Here is an 18,033-nt window from a genome sequence, read left to right as displayed (position 1 = left end):
GCTTCCTTGGCATTTTTACACAAGTGTTTCTCTTAGTCTTTAGAAAATATGTTTATAAAATAAGAGTGGCACAGAGCAGATGTTTTCTTTGTCTTTATATTTCAGTTTTTATTTCTCAGAAACAGATGTCTTTGTTTGTTTGACAGTTTGTCAGTCGAGAGAATAATATGCACTCTCTTTATTGGCTTGGCACAACTTAGCAGCAAGCGCAAAGTGAAAAACAGCTAGAGAGAAAATTTAGAAGAGAGAACAGACAGAGCAGGAGAAACACGGCTGGGAAATCACAATCAAACCGTGAATTAGAGTTTTCTTTATTTGTTCAGTTTGTTCTCAGGTAGAGGCAATATGCACTCTTTATTGCTTTAATGGCTTGGCATTTTTCAGCAGCAAGCCAAGAGTGAAAAACAGGTAGAGAGAAAATTTAGCAGAGAGAACAGACAGAGCAGGAGAGACACGGCTTTAAATCAAACCGCAGAGTTTTCTTTGTTTGTTCAGTTTGTTCTCAGGTTGAGGCAAAATATGCACTCTTTATTGTTTTATTGGCTTGTGCATTTTTCAGCAGCAAGCCAAAGAGTGAAAAACAGGTAGAGAGAAAATTTAGCAGAGAGAACAGACAGAGCAGGAGAGACACGGCTTTAAATCAAACCGCAATAAGATTCTTGGTTTGGCAAAATTTCTCACAAACCACAGGGTGAAATACAGATGGAAAGAAGGCAGAGACAACAGGTGGAGTAGGACAGAAGATAGAGGGGTTGGGGGGTTGGGATGTGAGATAGAAGACTGGAGATCTGGTCCTTGTTCTTCTTCTGCACACTGTGAACAAAAAACAAGAAAAAAAAAATAATTTTAATAAAATTATATCACATGGTAATTGTATGAACTAATTGTGACTACTGAAAAAGGACAAAACAAATATTCAAGCTAAACTGTTGTCGGCTGCCATGTGCAAAAAGTTGCACAATTTGGCACTTTTTAAAAGAATAAATATTTAATTAAATTCAGCAATAATATTTTTAAATACAAATATGATTGAGTGAATTGTTAACTAATCACATGTAATGTGCAAAAATGTACGAAAAAAATATTTTAGCCCAATTGTTAAGCTGAACTTATGTGTATTTATTATAAAAATGTGTTTAAAAGGTCTAGCACAAAGTTTGAACCCATCACTTTAAAGCTTATATTAGTCAGACTCTTTTTTTAAAAATTTGGTGTACTTCTCTAACAGTATGTGCACACCTACCAGGCAAAGCACAGATGTGAGTCAAGTTCCTGAAAGTGTAAGACAAGAAATAACATGTTAGTTGTCTGTACAGTGTTATCAGACTAACAAAAAAACAAAGCCCACACGACATGATACACTGAACTTATAGTCAGCAGGGTAATTATAGAGTAATATAGCACACCAGCTGATACAGCAGCCATTTTATAATTCAAACTAATTAACTGAAGTATTTATTTAAGTACTTATATAAGGCTACTGTTAGACTGTTACTAGCCTTAGCATCGCTGCTAACGCTAGCATTCCTGCTAGCGTTAGCACTTCAGTTAGTGTTAGCACTGCTGGTAGAACTAGCACTCTTACTGTTAAAACTGAGGCACAATGGCAATAATAAAGCTCATTTGTTACTTTTGTCTCACTGACCGCCAATAAATATCACAGGAATATCACAGGAATATTCTTTTTGTCAGTTAAAAACTGCTAAGGCTAGTGTTGGCACTATAGCTAGCGTTAGCATTGATGCTAGCATTAGCATCGAAGCTAGCATTAGCACTGCTACTAACAGCAAAAGTCATAAAGTACTCTTACTGTTAAAACTGAGGCACAATGGCAATAATAAATCTCATTTGTTACTTTTGTCTCACTGACCGCCAATAAATATCACAGGAATATCACAAGAATATTCTTTTTGTCAGTTAACAACTGCTAAGGCTAGTGTTAGCACTATAGCTAGCATTAGCATTGAAGCTAGCGTTAGCACTGCTGCTAACAGCAAAAGTCATAAACCTATATAAATGGTAGCAAAGGTTATTCTTTTTTTGCTTTCTTTATTCTTTGAACTCTGTTGAACTTTAAAAAGACTTGATATGTGAGTTTAAATGTCAAACATGTATTTTTACCATCATAAAATTAAAACCGTGCTGTACTGAGTGTATTGTACTTACCACAGCAGAGAGCAAAGCGGAATGACGGCAGTTGGTGCAGTGATTAGTTAAAGACTGATGAGGCGTTCAGGTGGTGCTTGGAAATTTGAGCATCAGTTTAACATCAATAATGAGCATATATATTTCTCTGTCATAGAGAGACAGAGAAAAAAATACACAAGACTCACCAGCATACAAATTGGTACTTTTTCTCTTTATGTCACTCATTCGCTTATACTCAGGAAAGAGGGCAACTGGCATTAAATTAGCAAATAAAAAGTATGTCATCTTGAACTGTTTTATGGATTTTATTTTAAGACTACTTTGAGCGTATTCGTGGGGAGATAAACTATACAGACTAAAAACAGAGACATTAAATGAGATTCGATTATTTAAAATGTGGGAAAATACACTACAGACAGGTAGATGCTGTGAGCTTTAATTATCCAGTCAGAAAAGATTATTTTAAAGTCATCAACTGACTAAAACTGCCGAGGTATGAAAAACCTGTGTGGAGAAGACAAGTCCACCAATACACAATCAACTTGAATTTAACAGGGCAATAATTCAGGGCTCTATTCAGTTAGCCTATATTAACTACTGACATACTGTTAATCTGTGGCAAAAGCCTGTCAAACCTGTCTTATTGTACCTATTGAAAAAGTTAATCTTACTACAACTGCTTAGATGTAACACACATTTTTGATTTAATCTTGGCAGAGTGAGAGACAGAGCTCGTTAAGCAGGCAGGTGTGAGCCTGGTTGCTATAGTGACTGCACCCAAGGGCTCCATACACACGGACACAGACATGTGGACTGAAATGAATTAATTGCTGAATTTTGAGTTAAAAATTTTGAATGAGATAATAAAACAAAAAAAACAACCTGAATTTAACCTGAAAACAAAGGTGCTGAACTGCTAAAAGCTGAAGGTTACACAGAAGAAGAAGTTGGAAAAAAGCTGAAAATGTTTTAATTGTAAATTAGAAAAACCTAAGAAATGAGAAAAGAACATTTAGAGTCAGAAAACATCTGAAAGAATATTAAAAGGTCATATTCTTTGAATCACTGAATGACTCAAATGTGATCCCTCCACTTGGATCCACACAGTTTAAAAAGTTGACATCTCTGAGCTTTGAAAGACAAGATGTTGGAAAGAGAACAACGATGGCGACGTTTTGAGGGTAAAATGATGGCTTTAACACTGTGGACACAGCAGCAGTTGAAAGAGAAGTGCTTAAGATGAATTTTGGCAGAGTGGCAGAGAGAGCTCGTTAAGCAGGCAGGTGTGAGCCTGGTTGCTATAGTGACTGCACCCAATGGCTCCATACACACGACACAGACATGCACCTCACTTTTGCTGCTTAAAATGAACAGAAAAGTCAGGCCGAAACAAATCGTTCCCAAATGAAAAGTACATGTCGTACTGACAAAATTCTTTCACCGTGAGCGACAGCCATGTCTAGTCTACCAAATTCTCAGTTTTCATGCCTGTGGAGTTTATTATATGGACGTGGTGACAGTGTAAAGACACCATGCTCTTCTGATTTTCAAACGAACCTTCTGAGCCATTTTAACATTAGAGTCTATGGAAGAGTTGGAGGGAGGAGGCTGTGCATTGGTGACATTTATGAAAGAACCATAACACCTAGGACAATAGTAAACACATTGGATGAAAGAGGACAGCCATGGCTACGTTTTGAGGGTAAAATCATACCTGTAGAGCAAACGCTGCGGACACAGCAGCAGTTTTAAAAAAGATTTTAAGATAAATTTTTTTGCTCCTCTCACTCTAGCAGTTGAGCTGTCTCACTCTAGCCCCAACATTCCGTCCCATACACACCCATTATAAATTTTGAAACGGGTGAAAAAACATCATGAAACTTAAACTGGAACTGAAGAAAAAGTATAATAGATATTGAAAAGATAAATACAAGTTGAATAGTTGAATGTCTTGTCTTCGTTTTAAAGTTTGAATGGTGGCTCTATGTGAACGTATGTTGAAGTAGTAAGAGTTTAAAAATGAGTAAGTTGAATGAGAATTTGAAGGGTCTCCCCATTGAAATACATGGGAAATTTTTGTTGAATAAAGTTGAATAAAATTAAAAATATAAATGTTAAAAATGAGAAAAATACAAGCAATGTTGTCCAAAATAATAGGAATCTAACGATGTTTGAATGGTTTTTCTAAGTTGAACGGTTTTGAAGGAGTAGGCTTTCAAAAAACGTACGGAAAAATAAAATATAATAATAAAGATTAGAAGAACAATACTGTGAATGCTTTTCAAGCATTCACACTAACTAGAAAGTGCATTTTCTGAAGAAACTGCAGTGTGAATGCTTGAATCTGAATGTATGCACTGAAATGAATTAGTTACTGAATTTAAGTTAAAAATCTTGAATGAGATAAAAAAAAAAACCCGAATTTAACCTAAAAACAAAAGTGCTGAACTGCTAAAAGCTGAAGGTTACACAGAAGAAGAAGTTGGAAAAAAGCTGAAAATGTTTTAATTGTAAATTAGAAAAACCTAAGAAATGAGAAAAGAACATTTAGAGTCAGAAAACATCTGAAAGAATATTAAAAGGTCATATTCTTTGAATCACTGAATGACTAAAATGTGATCCCTCCACTTGGACCCACACAGTTTAAAAAGTTTACATCTCTGAGCTTTGAAAGACAAGATGTTGGAAAAAGAACAACGATGGCGACAATTTGAGGGTAAAATGATGGCTTTAACACTGTGGACACAGCAGCAGTTGAAAGAGAAGTGCTAAAGATGAATCTTGGTACAGTGGCAGGCAGAGCTCGTTAAGCAGGCAGGTGTGAGCCTGGTTGCTATAGTGACTGCACCCAATGGCTCCATACACACGTACACAGACATGCGCCTCACTTTTGCTGCTTAAAATGAACAGAAAAGTCAGGCCGAAACAAATCGTTCCCAAATGAAAAGTATAGGTCGTATTGACAAAATTCTTTCACCGTGAGTGACAGCAATGTCTAGTCTACTGAATTCTCAGTTTTCATGCCTGTGGAGTTTATTATATGGACGTGGTGACAGTGGAAAGACACCATGCTCTTCTGATTTTCAAACCAACCTTCTGAGCCATTTTAACATTAGAGTCTATGGAAGAGTTGGAGGGAGGAGGCTGTGCATTGGTGACATTTATGAAAGAACCATAACACCTAGGACAATAGTAAACACATTGGATGAAAGAGGACAGCGATGGCTACGTTTTGAGGGTAAAATCATACCTGTAGAGCAAACGCTGCGGACACAGCAGCAGTTTTAAAAAAGATTTTAAGATTAATTTTTTTGCTCCTCTCACTCTAGCAGTTGAGCTCTCTCACTCTAGCCCCAACATTCCGTCCCATACACACCCATTATAAACTCTGAAACGGGTGAAAAAACATCATGAAACTTAAACTGGAACTGAAGAAAAAGTATAATAGATATTGAAAAGATAAATACAAGTTGAATAGTTGAATGTCTTGTCTTCGTTTTAAAGTTTGAATGGTGGCTCTATGTCAATGTATGTGGAAGTAGTAAGAGTTTAAAAATGAGTAAGTTGAATGAGAATTTGAAGGGTCTCCCCATTGAAATACATGGGAAATTTTTGTTGAATAAAGTTGAATAAAATTAAAAATATAAATGTTAAAAATGAGAAAAGTAGAAGCAGTCATGTCCAAAAGAATAGGAATCTAATGGTGTTTGAATGGTTTTTCTAAGTTGAACGGTTTTGAAGGAGTAGGAGTACAAAAAACGTACGGAATAGATAAAATATAATAATAATAATAAAGATTCGAATAACAATACTGTGAATGCTTTTCAAGCATTCACACTAACTAGAAAGTGCATTTTCTGAAGAAACTGCAGTGTGAATGCTTGAATCTGAATGTATGCACTGAAATGAATTAATTACTGAATTTAAGTTAAAAATCTTGAATGAGATAAAAAAAAAAACCCGAATTTAACCTGAAAACAAAAGTGCTGAACTGCTAAAAGCTGAAGGTTACACAGAAGAAGAAGTTGGAAAAAAGCTGAAAATGTTTTAATTGTAAATTAGAAAAACCTAAGAAATGAGAAAAGAACTTTTAGAGTCAGAAAACATATGAAAGACTATTAAAAGGTCATATTCTTTGAATCACTGAATGACTAAAATGTGATCCCTCCACTTGGACCCACACAGTTTAAAAAGTTTACATCTCTGAGCTTTGAAAGACAAGATGTTGGAAAAAGAACAACGATGGCGACGTTTTGAGGGTAAAATGATGGCTTTAACACTGTGGACACAGCAGCAGTTGAAAGAGAAGCGTTTAAGATGAATCTTGGCACAGTGGCAGGCAGAGCTCGTTAAGCAGGCAGGTGTGAGCCTGGTTGCTATAGTGACCGCACCCAATGGCTCCATACACACGTACACAGACATGCGCCTCACTTTTGCTGCTTAAAATGAACAGAAAAGTCAGGCTGAAACAAATCGTTCCCAAATGAAAAGTAAAAGTCGTATTGACAAAATTCTTTCACCGTGAGCGACAGCAGCTTCTAGTCTACCTAATTCTCAGTTTTCATGTCTGTGGAGTTTATTATATGGACGTGGTGACAGTGTAAAAACACCATGCTCTTCGGATTTTCAAACCAACCTTCTGAGCCGTTTTAACATTAGAGTCTATGGAAGAGTTGGAGGGAGGAGGCTGTGCATTGGTGACATTTACGAAAGAACCATAACACCTAGGACAATAGTAAACACATTGGATGAAAGAGGACAGCGATGGCTACGTTTTGAGGGTAAAATCATACCTGTAGAGCAAACGCTGCGGACACAGCAGCAGTTTTAAAAAAGATTTTAAGATTAATTTTTTTGCTCCTCTCACTCTAGCAGTTGAGCTGCCTCACTCTAGCCCCAACATTCCGTCCCATACACACCCATTATAAACTCTGAAACGGGTGAAAAAACATCATGAAACTTAAACTGGAACTGAAGAAAAAGTATAATAGATATTGAAAAGATAAATACAAGTTGAATAGTTGAATGTCTTGTCTTCGTTTTAAAGTTTGAATGGTGGCTCTATGTCAATGTATGTGGAAGTAGTAAGAGTTTAAAAATGAGTAAGTTGAATGAGGATTTGAAGGGTCTCCCCATTGAAATACATTATAAATTTTTGTTGAATAAAGTTGAATAAAATTAAAAATATAAATGTTAAAAATATGAAAAATAGAAGCAGTGTTGTCCAAAAGAATAGGAATCTAACGGTGTTTGAATGGTTTTTCTAAGTTGAACGGTTTTGAAGGAGTAGGATTACAAAAAACGTACGGAATAGATAAAATATAATAACTAGAAAGTGCATTTTCTGAAGAAACTGCAGTGTGAATGCTTGAATCTGAATGTATGCACTGAAATGAATTAATTGCTGAATTTTGAGTTAAAAATATTGAATGAGATTAAAAACAAAACAAAAAAAACCCGAATTTAACCTGAAAACAAAGGTGCTGAACTGCTAAAAGCTGAAGGTTACACAGAAGAAGGAGTTGGAAAAAAACTGAAAATGTTTTAAATGTAAATTAGAAAACCCTAAGAAATGAGAAAAGAACATTTAGAGTCAGAAAACATCTGAATGAATATTAAAAGGTCATATTCTTTGAATCACTGAATGACTCAAATGTGATCCCTCCACTTTGATCCACACAGTTTAAAAAGTTTAAATGCCTGAGCTTTGAAAGATACGGTGTTGGAAAGAGAACAATAATGGCGACAATTTGAGGGTAAAATGATGGCTGTAACACTGTGGACACAGCAGCAGTTGAAAGAGAAGTGCTTAAGATGAATCTTGGTACAGTGGCAGGCAGAGCTCGTTAAGCAGGCAGGTGTGAGCCTGGTTGCTATAGTGACCGCACCCAATGGCTCCATACACACGTACACAGACATGCGCCTCACTTTTGCTGCTTAAAATGAACAGAAAAGTCAGGCCGAAACAAATCGTTCCCAAATGAAAAGTAAAAGTCGTATTGACAAAATTCTTTCACCGTGAGTGACAGCAATGTCTAGTCTACCTAATTCTCAGTTTTCATGCCTGTGGAGCTTATTATATGGACGTGGTGACAGTGGAAAGACACCATGCTCTTCTGATTTTCAAACGAACCTTCTGAGCCATTTTAACATTAGAGTCTATGGAAGAGTTGGAGGGAGGAGGCTGTGCATTGGTGACATTTATGAAAGAACCATAACACCTAGGATAATAGTAAACACATTGGATGAAAGAGGACAGCGATGGCTACGTTTTGAGGGTAAAATCATACCTGTAGAGCAAACGCTGCGGACACAGCAGCAGTTTTAAAAAAGATTTTAAGATTAATTTTTTCGCTCCTCTCACTCTAGCAGTTGAGCTGTCTCACTCTAGCCCCAACATTCCGTCCCATACACACCCATTATAAACTCTGAAACGGCTGAAAAAACATCATGAAACTTAAACTGGAACTGAAGAAAAAGTATAATAGATATTGAAAAGATAAATACAAGTTGAATAGTTGAATGTCTTGTCTTCGTTTTAAAGTTTGAATGGTGGCTCTATGTCAATGTATGTGGAAGTAGTAAGAGTTTAAAAATGAGTAAGTTGAATGAGAATTTGAAGGGTCTCCCCATTGAAATACATGGGAAATTTTTGTTGAATAAAGTTGAATAAAATTAAAAATATAAATGTTAAAAATGAGAAAAGTAGAAGCAGTCATGTCCAAAAGAAGAGGAATCTAATGGTGTTTGAATGGTTTTTCTAAGTTGAACGGTTTTGAAGGAGTAGGAGTACAAAAAACGTACGGAATAGATAAAATAGAATAATAAAGATTAGAAGAACAATACTGTGAATGCTTTTCAAGCATTCACACTAATAACTAGAAAGTGCATTTTCTGAAGAAACTGCAGTGTGAATGCTTGAATCTGAATGTATGCACTGAAATGAATCAATTACTGAATTTAAGTTAAAAATCTTGAATAAGATAAAAAAAAACCCCGAATTTAACCTGAAAACAAAGGTGCTGAACTGCTAAAAGCTGAAGGTTACACAGAAGAAGGAGTTGGAAAAAAACTGAAAATGTTTTAAATGTAAATTAGAAAACCCTAAGAAATGAGAAAAGAACATTTAGAGTCAGAAAACATCTGAAAGAATATTAAAAGGTCATATTCTTTGAATCACTGAATGACTCAAATGTGATCCCTCCACTTTGATCCACACAGTTTAAAAAGTTTAAATGCCTGAGCTTTGAAAGATACGGTGTTGGAAAGAGAACAATAATGGCGACAATTTGAGGGTAAAATGATGGCTGTAACACTGTGGACACAGCAGCAGTTGAAAGAGAAGTGCTTAAGATGAATCTTGGTACAGTGGCAGGCAGAGCTCGTTAAGCAGGCAGGTGTGAGCCTGGTTGCTATAGTGACCGCACCCAATGGCTCCATACACACGTACACAGACATGCGCCTCACTTTTGCTGCTTAAAATGAACAGAAAAGTCAGGCCGAAACAAATCGTTCCCAAATGAAAAGTAAAAGTCGTATTGACGAAATTCTTTCACCGTGAGCGACAGCAATGTCTAGTCTACCTAATTCTCAGTTTTCATGCCTGTGGAGCTTATTATATGGACGTGGTGACAGTGTAAAGACACCATGCTCTTCTGATTTTCAAACGAACCTTCTGAGCAAGTTTAACATTAGAGTCTATGGAAGAGTTGGAGGGAGGAGGCTGTGCATTGGTGACATTTATGAAAGAACCATAACACCTAGGACAATAGTAAACACATTGGATGAAAGAGGACAGCCATGGCTACATTTTGAGGGTAAAATCATACCTGTAGAGCAAACGCTGCGGACACAGCAGCAGTTTTAAAAAAGATTTTAAGATAAATTTTTTTGCTCCTCTCACTCTAGCAGTTGAGCTGTCTCACTCTAGCCCCAACATTCCGTCCCATACACACCCATTATAAACTCTGAAACGGGTGAAAAAACATCATGAAACTTAAACTGGAACTGAAGAAAAAGTATAATAGATATTGAAAAGATAAATACAAGTTGAATAGTTGAATGTCTTGTCTTCGTTTTAAAGTTTGAATGGAGGCTCTATGTGAACGTATGTGGAAGTAGTAAGAGTTTAAAGAGGAGGAAGTTGAATGGGAATTTGAAGGGTCTCTCCATTGAAATACATTATAAATTTTTGTTAAATAAAGTTGAATAAAATTAAAAATATAAATGTTAAAAATGAGAAAAGTAGAAGCATTCATGTCCAAAAGAATAGGAATCTAACGGTGTTTGAATGGTTTTTCTAAGTTGAGCGGTTTTGAAGGAGTGAGATGCCAAAAAACGTACGGAATATATAATAATAATAATAATAATAACTAGAAAGTGCATTTTCTGAAGAAACTGCAGTGTGAATGCTTGAATCTGAATGTATGCACTGAAATGAATTAATTGCTGAATTTTGAGTTAAAAATATTGAATGAGATTAAAAAAAAAAAAAAAAAAAAAAGGAATTTAACCTGAAAACAAAGGTGCTGAACTGCTAAAAGCTGAACGTTACACAGAAGAAGAAGTTGGAAAAAAACTGAAAATGTTTTAAATGTAAATTAGAAAACCCTAAGAAATGAGAAAAGAACATTTAGAGTCAGAAAACATCTGAATGAATATTAAAAGGTCATATTCTTTGAATCACTGAATGACTAAAATCTGATCCCTCTGCTTGGATCCACACAGTTTAAAAAATGTAAAAGTCTGAGCTTTGAAAAACAGTGTTGGAAAGAGAACAACGATGGCTACGTTTTGAGGGTAAAATGATGGCTTTAACACTGTGGACACAGCAGCAGTTGAAAGAGAAGTGTTTAAGATAAATCTTGGCAGAGTGGCAGGCAGAGCTCGTTAAGCAGGCAGGTGTGAGCCTGGTTGCTATAGTGACTGCACCCAATGGCTCCATACACACGTACACAGACATGCGCCTCACTTTTGCTGCTTAAAATGAACAGAAAAGTCAGGCCGAAACAAATCGCTCCCAAATGAAAAGTATAGGTCGTATTGACAAAATTCTTTCACCGTGAGCGACAGCAATGTCTAGTCTACCTAATTCTCAGTTTTCATGCCTGTGGAGTTTAATATATGGACGTGGTGACAGTGTAAAAACACCATGCTCTTCTGATTTTCAAACCAACCTTCTGAGCCATTTTAACATTAGAGTCTATGGAAGAGTTGGAGGGAGGAGGCTGTGCATTGGTGACATTTACGAAAGAACCATAACACCTAGGACAATAGTAAACACATTGGATGAAAGAGGACAGCGATGGCTACGTTTTGAGGGTAAAATCATACCTGTAGAGCAAACGCTGCGGACACAGCAGCAGTTTTAAAAAAGATTTTAAGATTAATTTTTTTGCTCCTCTCACTCTAGCAGTTGAGCTGCCTCACTCTAGCCCCAACATTCCGTCCCATACACACCCATTATAAACTCTGAAACGGGTGAAAAAACATCATGAAACTTAAACTGGAACTGAAGAAAAAGTATAATAGATATTGAAAAGATAAATACAAGTTGAATAGTTGAATGTCTTGTCTTCGTTTTAAAGTTTGAATGGTGGCTCTATGTCAATGTATGTGGAAGTAGTAAGAGTTTAAAAATGAGTAAGTTGAATGAGGATTTGAAGGGTCTCCCCATTGAAATACATTATAAATTTTTGTTGAATAAAGTTGAATAAAATTAAAAATATAAATGTTAAAAATATGAAAAATAGAAGCAGTGTTGTCCAAAAGAATAGGAATCTAACGGTGTTTGAATGGTTTTTCTAAGTTGAACGGTTTTGAAGGAGTAGGCTTTCAAAAAACGTACGGAAAAATAATAAAATATAATAATAATAAAGATTAGAAGAACAATACTGTGAATGCTTTTCAAGCATTCACACTAACTAGAAAGTGCATTTTCTGAAGAAACTGCAGTGTGAATGCTTGAATCTGAATGTATGCACTGAAATGAATTAATTGCTGAATTTTGAGTTAAAAATATTGAATGAGATTAAAAAAAAACAAAAAAAAAAAACGAATTTAACCTGAAAACAAAGGTGCTGAACTGCTAAAAGCTGAACGTTACACAGAAGAAGAAGTTGGAAAAAAACTGAAAATGTTTTAAATGTAAATTAGAAAACCCTAAGAAATGAGAAAAGAACATTTAGAGTCAGAAAACATCTGAATGAATATTAAAAGGTCATATTCTTTGAATCACTGAATGACTAAAATCTGATCCCTCTGCTTGGATCCACACAGTTTAAAAAATGTAAAAGTCTGAGCTTTGAAAAACAGTGTTTGAAAGAGAACAACGATGGCGACGTTTTGAGGGTAAAATGATGGCTTTAACACTGTGGACACAGCAGCAGTTGAAAGAGAAGTGTTTAAGATGAATCTTGGCACAGTGGCAGGCAGAGCTCGTTAAGCAGGCAGGTGTGAGCCTGGTTGCTATAGTGACTGCACCCAATGGCTCCATACACACGTACACAGACATGCGCCTCACTTTTGCTGCTTAAAATGAACAGAAAAGTCAGGCCCAAACAAATCGTTCCCAAGTGAAAAGTATAGGTCGTATTGACGAAATTCTTTCACCGTGAGCGGCAGCAATGTCCAGTCTACTGAATTCTCAGTTTTCATGCCTGTGGAGTTTATTATATGGACGTGGTGACAGTGGAAAGACACCATGCTCTTCTGATTTTCAAACGAACCTTCTGAGCCATTTTAACATTAGAGTCTATGGAAGAGTTGGAGGGAGGAGGCTGTGCATTGGTGACATTTACGAAAGAACCATAACACCTAGGACAATAGTAAACACATTGGATGAAAGAGGACAGCGATGGCTACGTTTTGAGGGTAAAATCATACCTGTAGAGCAAACGCTGCGGACACAGCAGCAGTTTTAAAAAAGATTTTAAGATTAATTTTTTTGCTCCTCTCACTCTAGCAGTTGAGCTGCCTCACTCTAGCCCCAACATTCCGTCCCATACACACCCATTATAAACTCTGAAACGGGTGAAAAAACATCATGAAACTTAAACTGGAACTGAAGAAAAAGTATAATAGATATTGAAAAGATAAATACAAGTTGAATAGTTGAATGTCTTGTCTTCGTTTTAAAGTTTGAATGGTGGCTCTATGTGAACGTATGTTGAAGTAGTAAGAGTTTAAAAATGAGTAAGTTGAATGAGAATTTGAAGGGTCTCCCCATTGAAATACATGGGAAATTTTTGTTGAATAAAGTTGAATAAAATTAAAAATATAAATGTTAAAAATGAGAAAAATACAAGCAATGTTGTCCAAAATAATAGGAATCTAACGATGTTTGAATGGTTTTTCTAAGTTGAACGGTTTTGAAGGAGTAGGCTTTCAAAAAACGTACGGAAAAATAAAATATAATAATAAAGATTAGAAGAACAATACTGTGAATGCTTTTCAAGCATTCACACTAATAAAGATTCGAATAACAATACTGTGAATGCTTTTCAAGCATTCACACTAATAAAGATTCGAATAACAATACTGTGAATGCTTTTCAAGCATTCACACTAATAATAATAATAAAGATTAGAATAACAATACTGTGAATGCTTTTCAAGCATTCACACTAATAATAATAAAGATTAGAATAACAATACTGTGAATGCTTTTCAAGCATTCACACTAATAAAGGATAAAGAATAAAGAGAAACAGGATCTCAATAGTGTGGATGCCTACGGCATCCACCCAATAACAGTGTACAACACCGGCATCATTTTATACACAAGGAACAAGGAAAAGTTTGGAAGTTGAGTGGAAGAATCTGAAAACACAGCCCTGCCAGAAGCTGTCTGGGCATACCACTGAAGATGATCTTTAAGGGCTCATTCGAAGAACTTTTTGGTCACACATTGTATACACAGCAGACTGACACTGGTTAATAAGACACAATTAACAGAACAAAAGCAGTTAAAAGATCCTACATACATATGTTCCCAGTCACACAGGCCTAGAAACGGTGTGTTACCACAGTTGCAATGGAAAAATGTGAATTTCCTGACCTGTTGGCAAATGGTTGCTAATGGTTGTCACTAGATAAAATTAATCGCAAAGAGGTACAGGATACTGCAACAAAAAAGTCCTTGAAATTGTTTGGTTTCTAGTGGGTTGCCATAAAATCCCTGTAATTGCATGGAAGATACGTCAACTTCTCACTGAGCAGTAGTGAAACAATAGCATTTTTCTTTTTTTAAATGTTGAGGCGAGCAACCTCGTTTTACAGTTTAAACCACACGTTTCAGTTTCACTAATGTTCAGAGAGAAGCTGGCAAGAGCTTGCAGATAAGTTGGCCTCTTCCATGCAAACTATGTGCTGCTAACAACAAAAGCAATCACAAGAAGGATTTACTGCACTTCCTTCTTGGCAACCAGTTTAACAAGGTGACCAGCTGGTTGGGGACTACACAGTTAGAATCAGAATTACCCTACAACTTCTCTTTACCCTGTGTGACTGCGGCCTACGGTAAATGATTTACAAAAACAAAACATAACAGATGACTACATAGATGAGGAAGATGAAAGTCGTGCTGCGAAAAGTGAGAGGTGGAAAGAATTCTTCTTTGACACCAGGAGGCAGTTGTAGGGTTAGTCACATGTGAGTGTGCACAAGAGAGTTTCTCTGGCTTAATACAGTCACATAAATAATGTCCACTTGGCTGCCTGGGAGCTGGGTCTCTTGACACAGTAGATATATTCCAGACTCCTCAGACCAAAAAAGGTTGCCTTGCACCCTCCAGTGCTTTCAATCTTCCAAAGCCAGCACGATAGCTAACAGCTTCCATTTCCTAAAGTCACAGTTACTCTCTGTGGGTGCCAGTTTTCTGCAAATAAAGGCTAACAGATTAATCTTGTTGTCAGCATTAAAACACTGGGGTAGCACTACCCCAACCCACACATTCAAGCATCGACCATGTTGCGTAATTGCTTAGGAAGATTTGAGGATGACAGAAGGGCAAAATCCATGTTTAATAATCTTAAACACATGCTCTGTGGCTTTTGTCCAGTCTAAACAGTACAGCAGAGCAACGCAACAGAGCAGCGGTGATGTATAAGTTAACTGTAGCTGTATACTTTAGCAAAGCCCAGTAACGGTTTTTAGTGCACTAACACTATGTGCACTATGTTGTAGCCAATTAGGATGTGCATTGAGCTTAGAATTACCTATGCCTCATGAAACAGAAAGACCGAAAAGAGGAACTGTGAATTATTTAACTACAATTTATCTGTTTGTCTAATCTACTGATTAACTAATGTGACACAGATGTTACGAGACAGTGATGAGAAAAATAGCCCAAATCAGCAAGTCAACAACTGTGGATACATGGCGTAAGAGATGTATAAGTAAAACAGGAAACAACAGCAAAGTCTAAGTGGCAGTGCGGTAATGGAGAAACATTAGAACTCAGTGAAAGTCTCAAATGTCCAATTGTCATTCTGAAGGAAAAGGGACTTTCTCTAAATCACATCATGGCTAGACTGAAAGTTTCCCAAGTGTCACTACACGGCATGCTAAAATGTTTTGCAGAAACTGGATTAATTATGTCCAACCACAGTGACGCACAACAAAAATGACCATACCAACCGAAGATCAATACACAAAGCTTTGTTCACTGAGACACAGAAAAACAACTTGGTCACATACAGAGAACTTACGAAAGAAAACAATACGTGATGTCAATTAGCAAAAGTATTCACAAAAGAACACTCTATTAGCAGTGTCAGTGGATGAAAAGACAAAAAGTAGAAATTTGTGTAAAGGTAGAGTACATGGCAGAGGTCTAGGACTGGTGCCCATGAGCTTGTTGTATGTGTACCTAAGAAAACATCAAGCGTGTACGATCATGTGAAAAAGGGACAGGAAAAAGCACATGCAAATTTAAGAAATTTATTAAACTTCACTTCAAGTTGCTGCAAATGAGGTTCTGCAAGATATTGAATCATGGGATATACTTAGTTTTTCACAGGAGTCTTTTGCAGTAAGTATAAAAATAGTCATACAAAAAATGCAAATTTTTTAATGACTAACTATACTTACTAAAAAATACACACTTTTACCATATTTTCCGCACTGTAAGGCGCTCTTAAAATCCTTTAATTTTCTCAAAAATTTATACTGTGTCTTATAAACTGGAACACCTTATGTATGAATTCTGGTTGTGCTTATTGACCTCGAACCAATTTTATGTGGTACACGGGCTCAAAAATCTGTCAAAAAATGTTTTAGTACAACTTTGGTAAGCTATGAAGCCGCACCGCTTAATGGATTCTTGGAGCATTACAGCTGCAGTAGTCAGGAGCCTCGCGGAGTAATCTGGGTCCAAAACTCCGTCCTTTTCAGGTCCCAAAGTCAAACGAACAGTGCGGCATCACTGAGAGTTACAAACTGTCTAAATTCTTTCATCTTTAATAAAATGATTAGTGTAGCTGCTTTACCAGGTGTAACAATTACGTTTAACATCCAGGCCTTCATGAAAACAGATTTTTTAAAATTTAACGGAGTTAGAAGTTAGCAGGAAGTTAGCTCGCTAGTTTCCACCTAAACATGATATGCCTTGTTCTGACTGAGAGATTTATGAAAAAATTAAAACGTACAGCTCTACTATCACTTCCAACATAAATGAATACAGAAAACTAAACAGCAGTGACTTTTTTAGGGTTACTGAAGTTGGGTTAACTGGTACATAATGATGTGCTACGTGATCAATAGCGACACAGCTATGTTAGCATAACATAAACAGTGAAACTGGAAGATGAACGCTAACTTTTTTCCACTCGATAAAAGTTAACGTGAGGGTTCCCGATGGTTATGGAAAAATGCAATCTCATGGGAGGATGCTGTAATCGGACCAAATTTCAGTCAGGAGAACAACTGAGATAATCCATCCACAATACGAGGTTAGTCATTAATATACTGCAACAACATAGGAATAGAGCAGCTGCGAGAGAATTCAACATTAATGAATTAATGGTACGGAAGTGGAGGAAACAAGAATAAGTTGAGTAAAGTTTGACTTATCTGACTGTTTTGTTTCGCTTAATGCGGCTTATAACTCGGTGCGCCTTAGGGTCTGAAAACTATGGTCAAATGTGTGTGTGTGTGTGTGTGTGTGTGTGTCTTCTTAAACACAAATTAATATTACTGTCAGTTCTAATGTATTGATTCTATGAACAAACAAACATCATCCAATGAGTCTTACCATAGTTCACTTCACCGCATTTCAGGCTGTTATTTTATAATGTACAACATGTTGAAGTACATAGTTGTGAGAAATGGCACAGAAATTGTCATTTTTTAAAAATTCAACAATAGCAAAACACAACAACCAAAACATGGAATTTTTGAAATTGGCTTAAATACATAAGACCTGGTTTTCCACCCATTACTCTGCTTGCACATGCATGGTTGTTCAGTAAATGAAATGAACATATAAAGCCACAGTTCAGTGTCTTTTTTTCTTCATTGACTTAGTCACAGATTAATAAAGTGGAAATGTTAGCAGCTTTTGCACACTCATAGCTTACCAGCATAATTTACAGTTTACAAGAGAATACTTGAAATGACTCATACTATTCACACTTTCACACTGGTACGTCATGAAGGTATCTTTATGGTTGGCAAGGGTATATTTTTTAATATTCTTTTGTTGTGGAACACTCATTAAAATAATAGATTTTTAGTGGGGAAACCCATGTCCACATCTGATGAAGTACTGTCTTATCATCTATATAACCAAAGTTTACATTGACAATGTGAAGGATATAAAAAAAACAACAACAGCAATAGAATAATATTAAACACAAAGTGAACCCGTCTTCCTTCATTAAATAGG

At 36.3% G+C, this 18,033-nt stretch overlaps 2 long non-coding RNA genes across 2 annotated transcripts in view; one reads left to right on the top strand and one right to left on the bottom strand.

The window, feature by feature from the left end:
- LOC146559734 (uncharacterized) overlaps nt 1-18,033 on the top strand; it is a 51,156-nt gene that overhangs the window by 22,639 nt on the left and 10,484 nt on the right. The gene's annotated exons all lie outside the window — the stretch shown is intronic.
- Nucleotides 81-2,242, bottom strand: LOC146559735 (uncharacterized). The gene is made up of 3 exons (XR_014888173.1): nt 2,167-2,242; nt 1,244-1,272; nt 81-813 (listed from the first exon to the last, which is right to left on the bottom strand). It is a non-coding gene; the product is annotated as an uncharacterized LOC146559735 (long non-coding RNA).

Source organism: Mchenga conophoros, linkage group LG14 (genome assembly GCF_057382185.1).
Source record: "Mchenga conophoros isolate Kocher_MC1m ecotype Shallow Benthic linkage group LG14, M_conophoros_male_GT1.1, whole genome shotgun sequence".
Classification (NCBI taxonomy): domain Eukaryota; kingdom Metazoa; phylum Chordata; class Actinopteri; order Cichliformes; family Cichlidae; genus Mchenga; species Mchenga conophoros.
The sequence above is the reverse complement of the archived record's forward strand: the minus strand, read 5'-3'. Positions and strand labels throughout refer to the sequence as shown.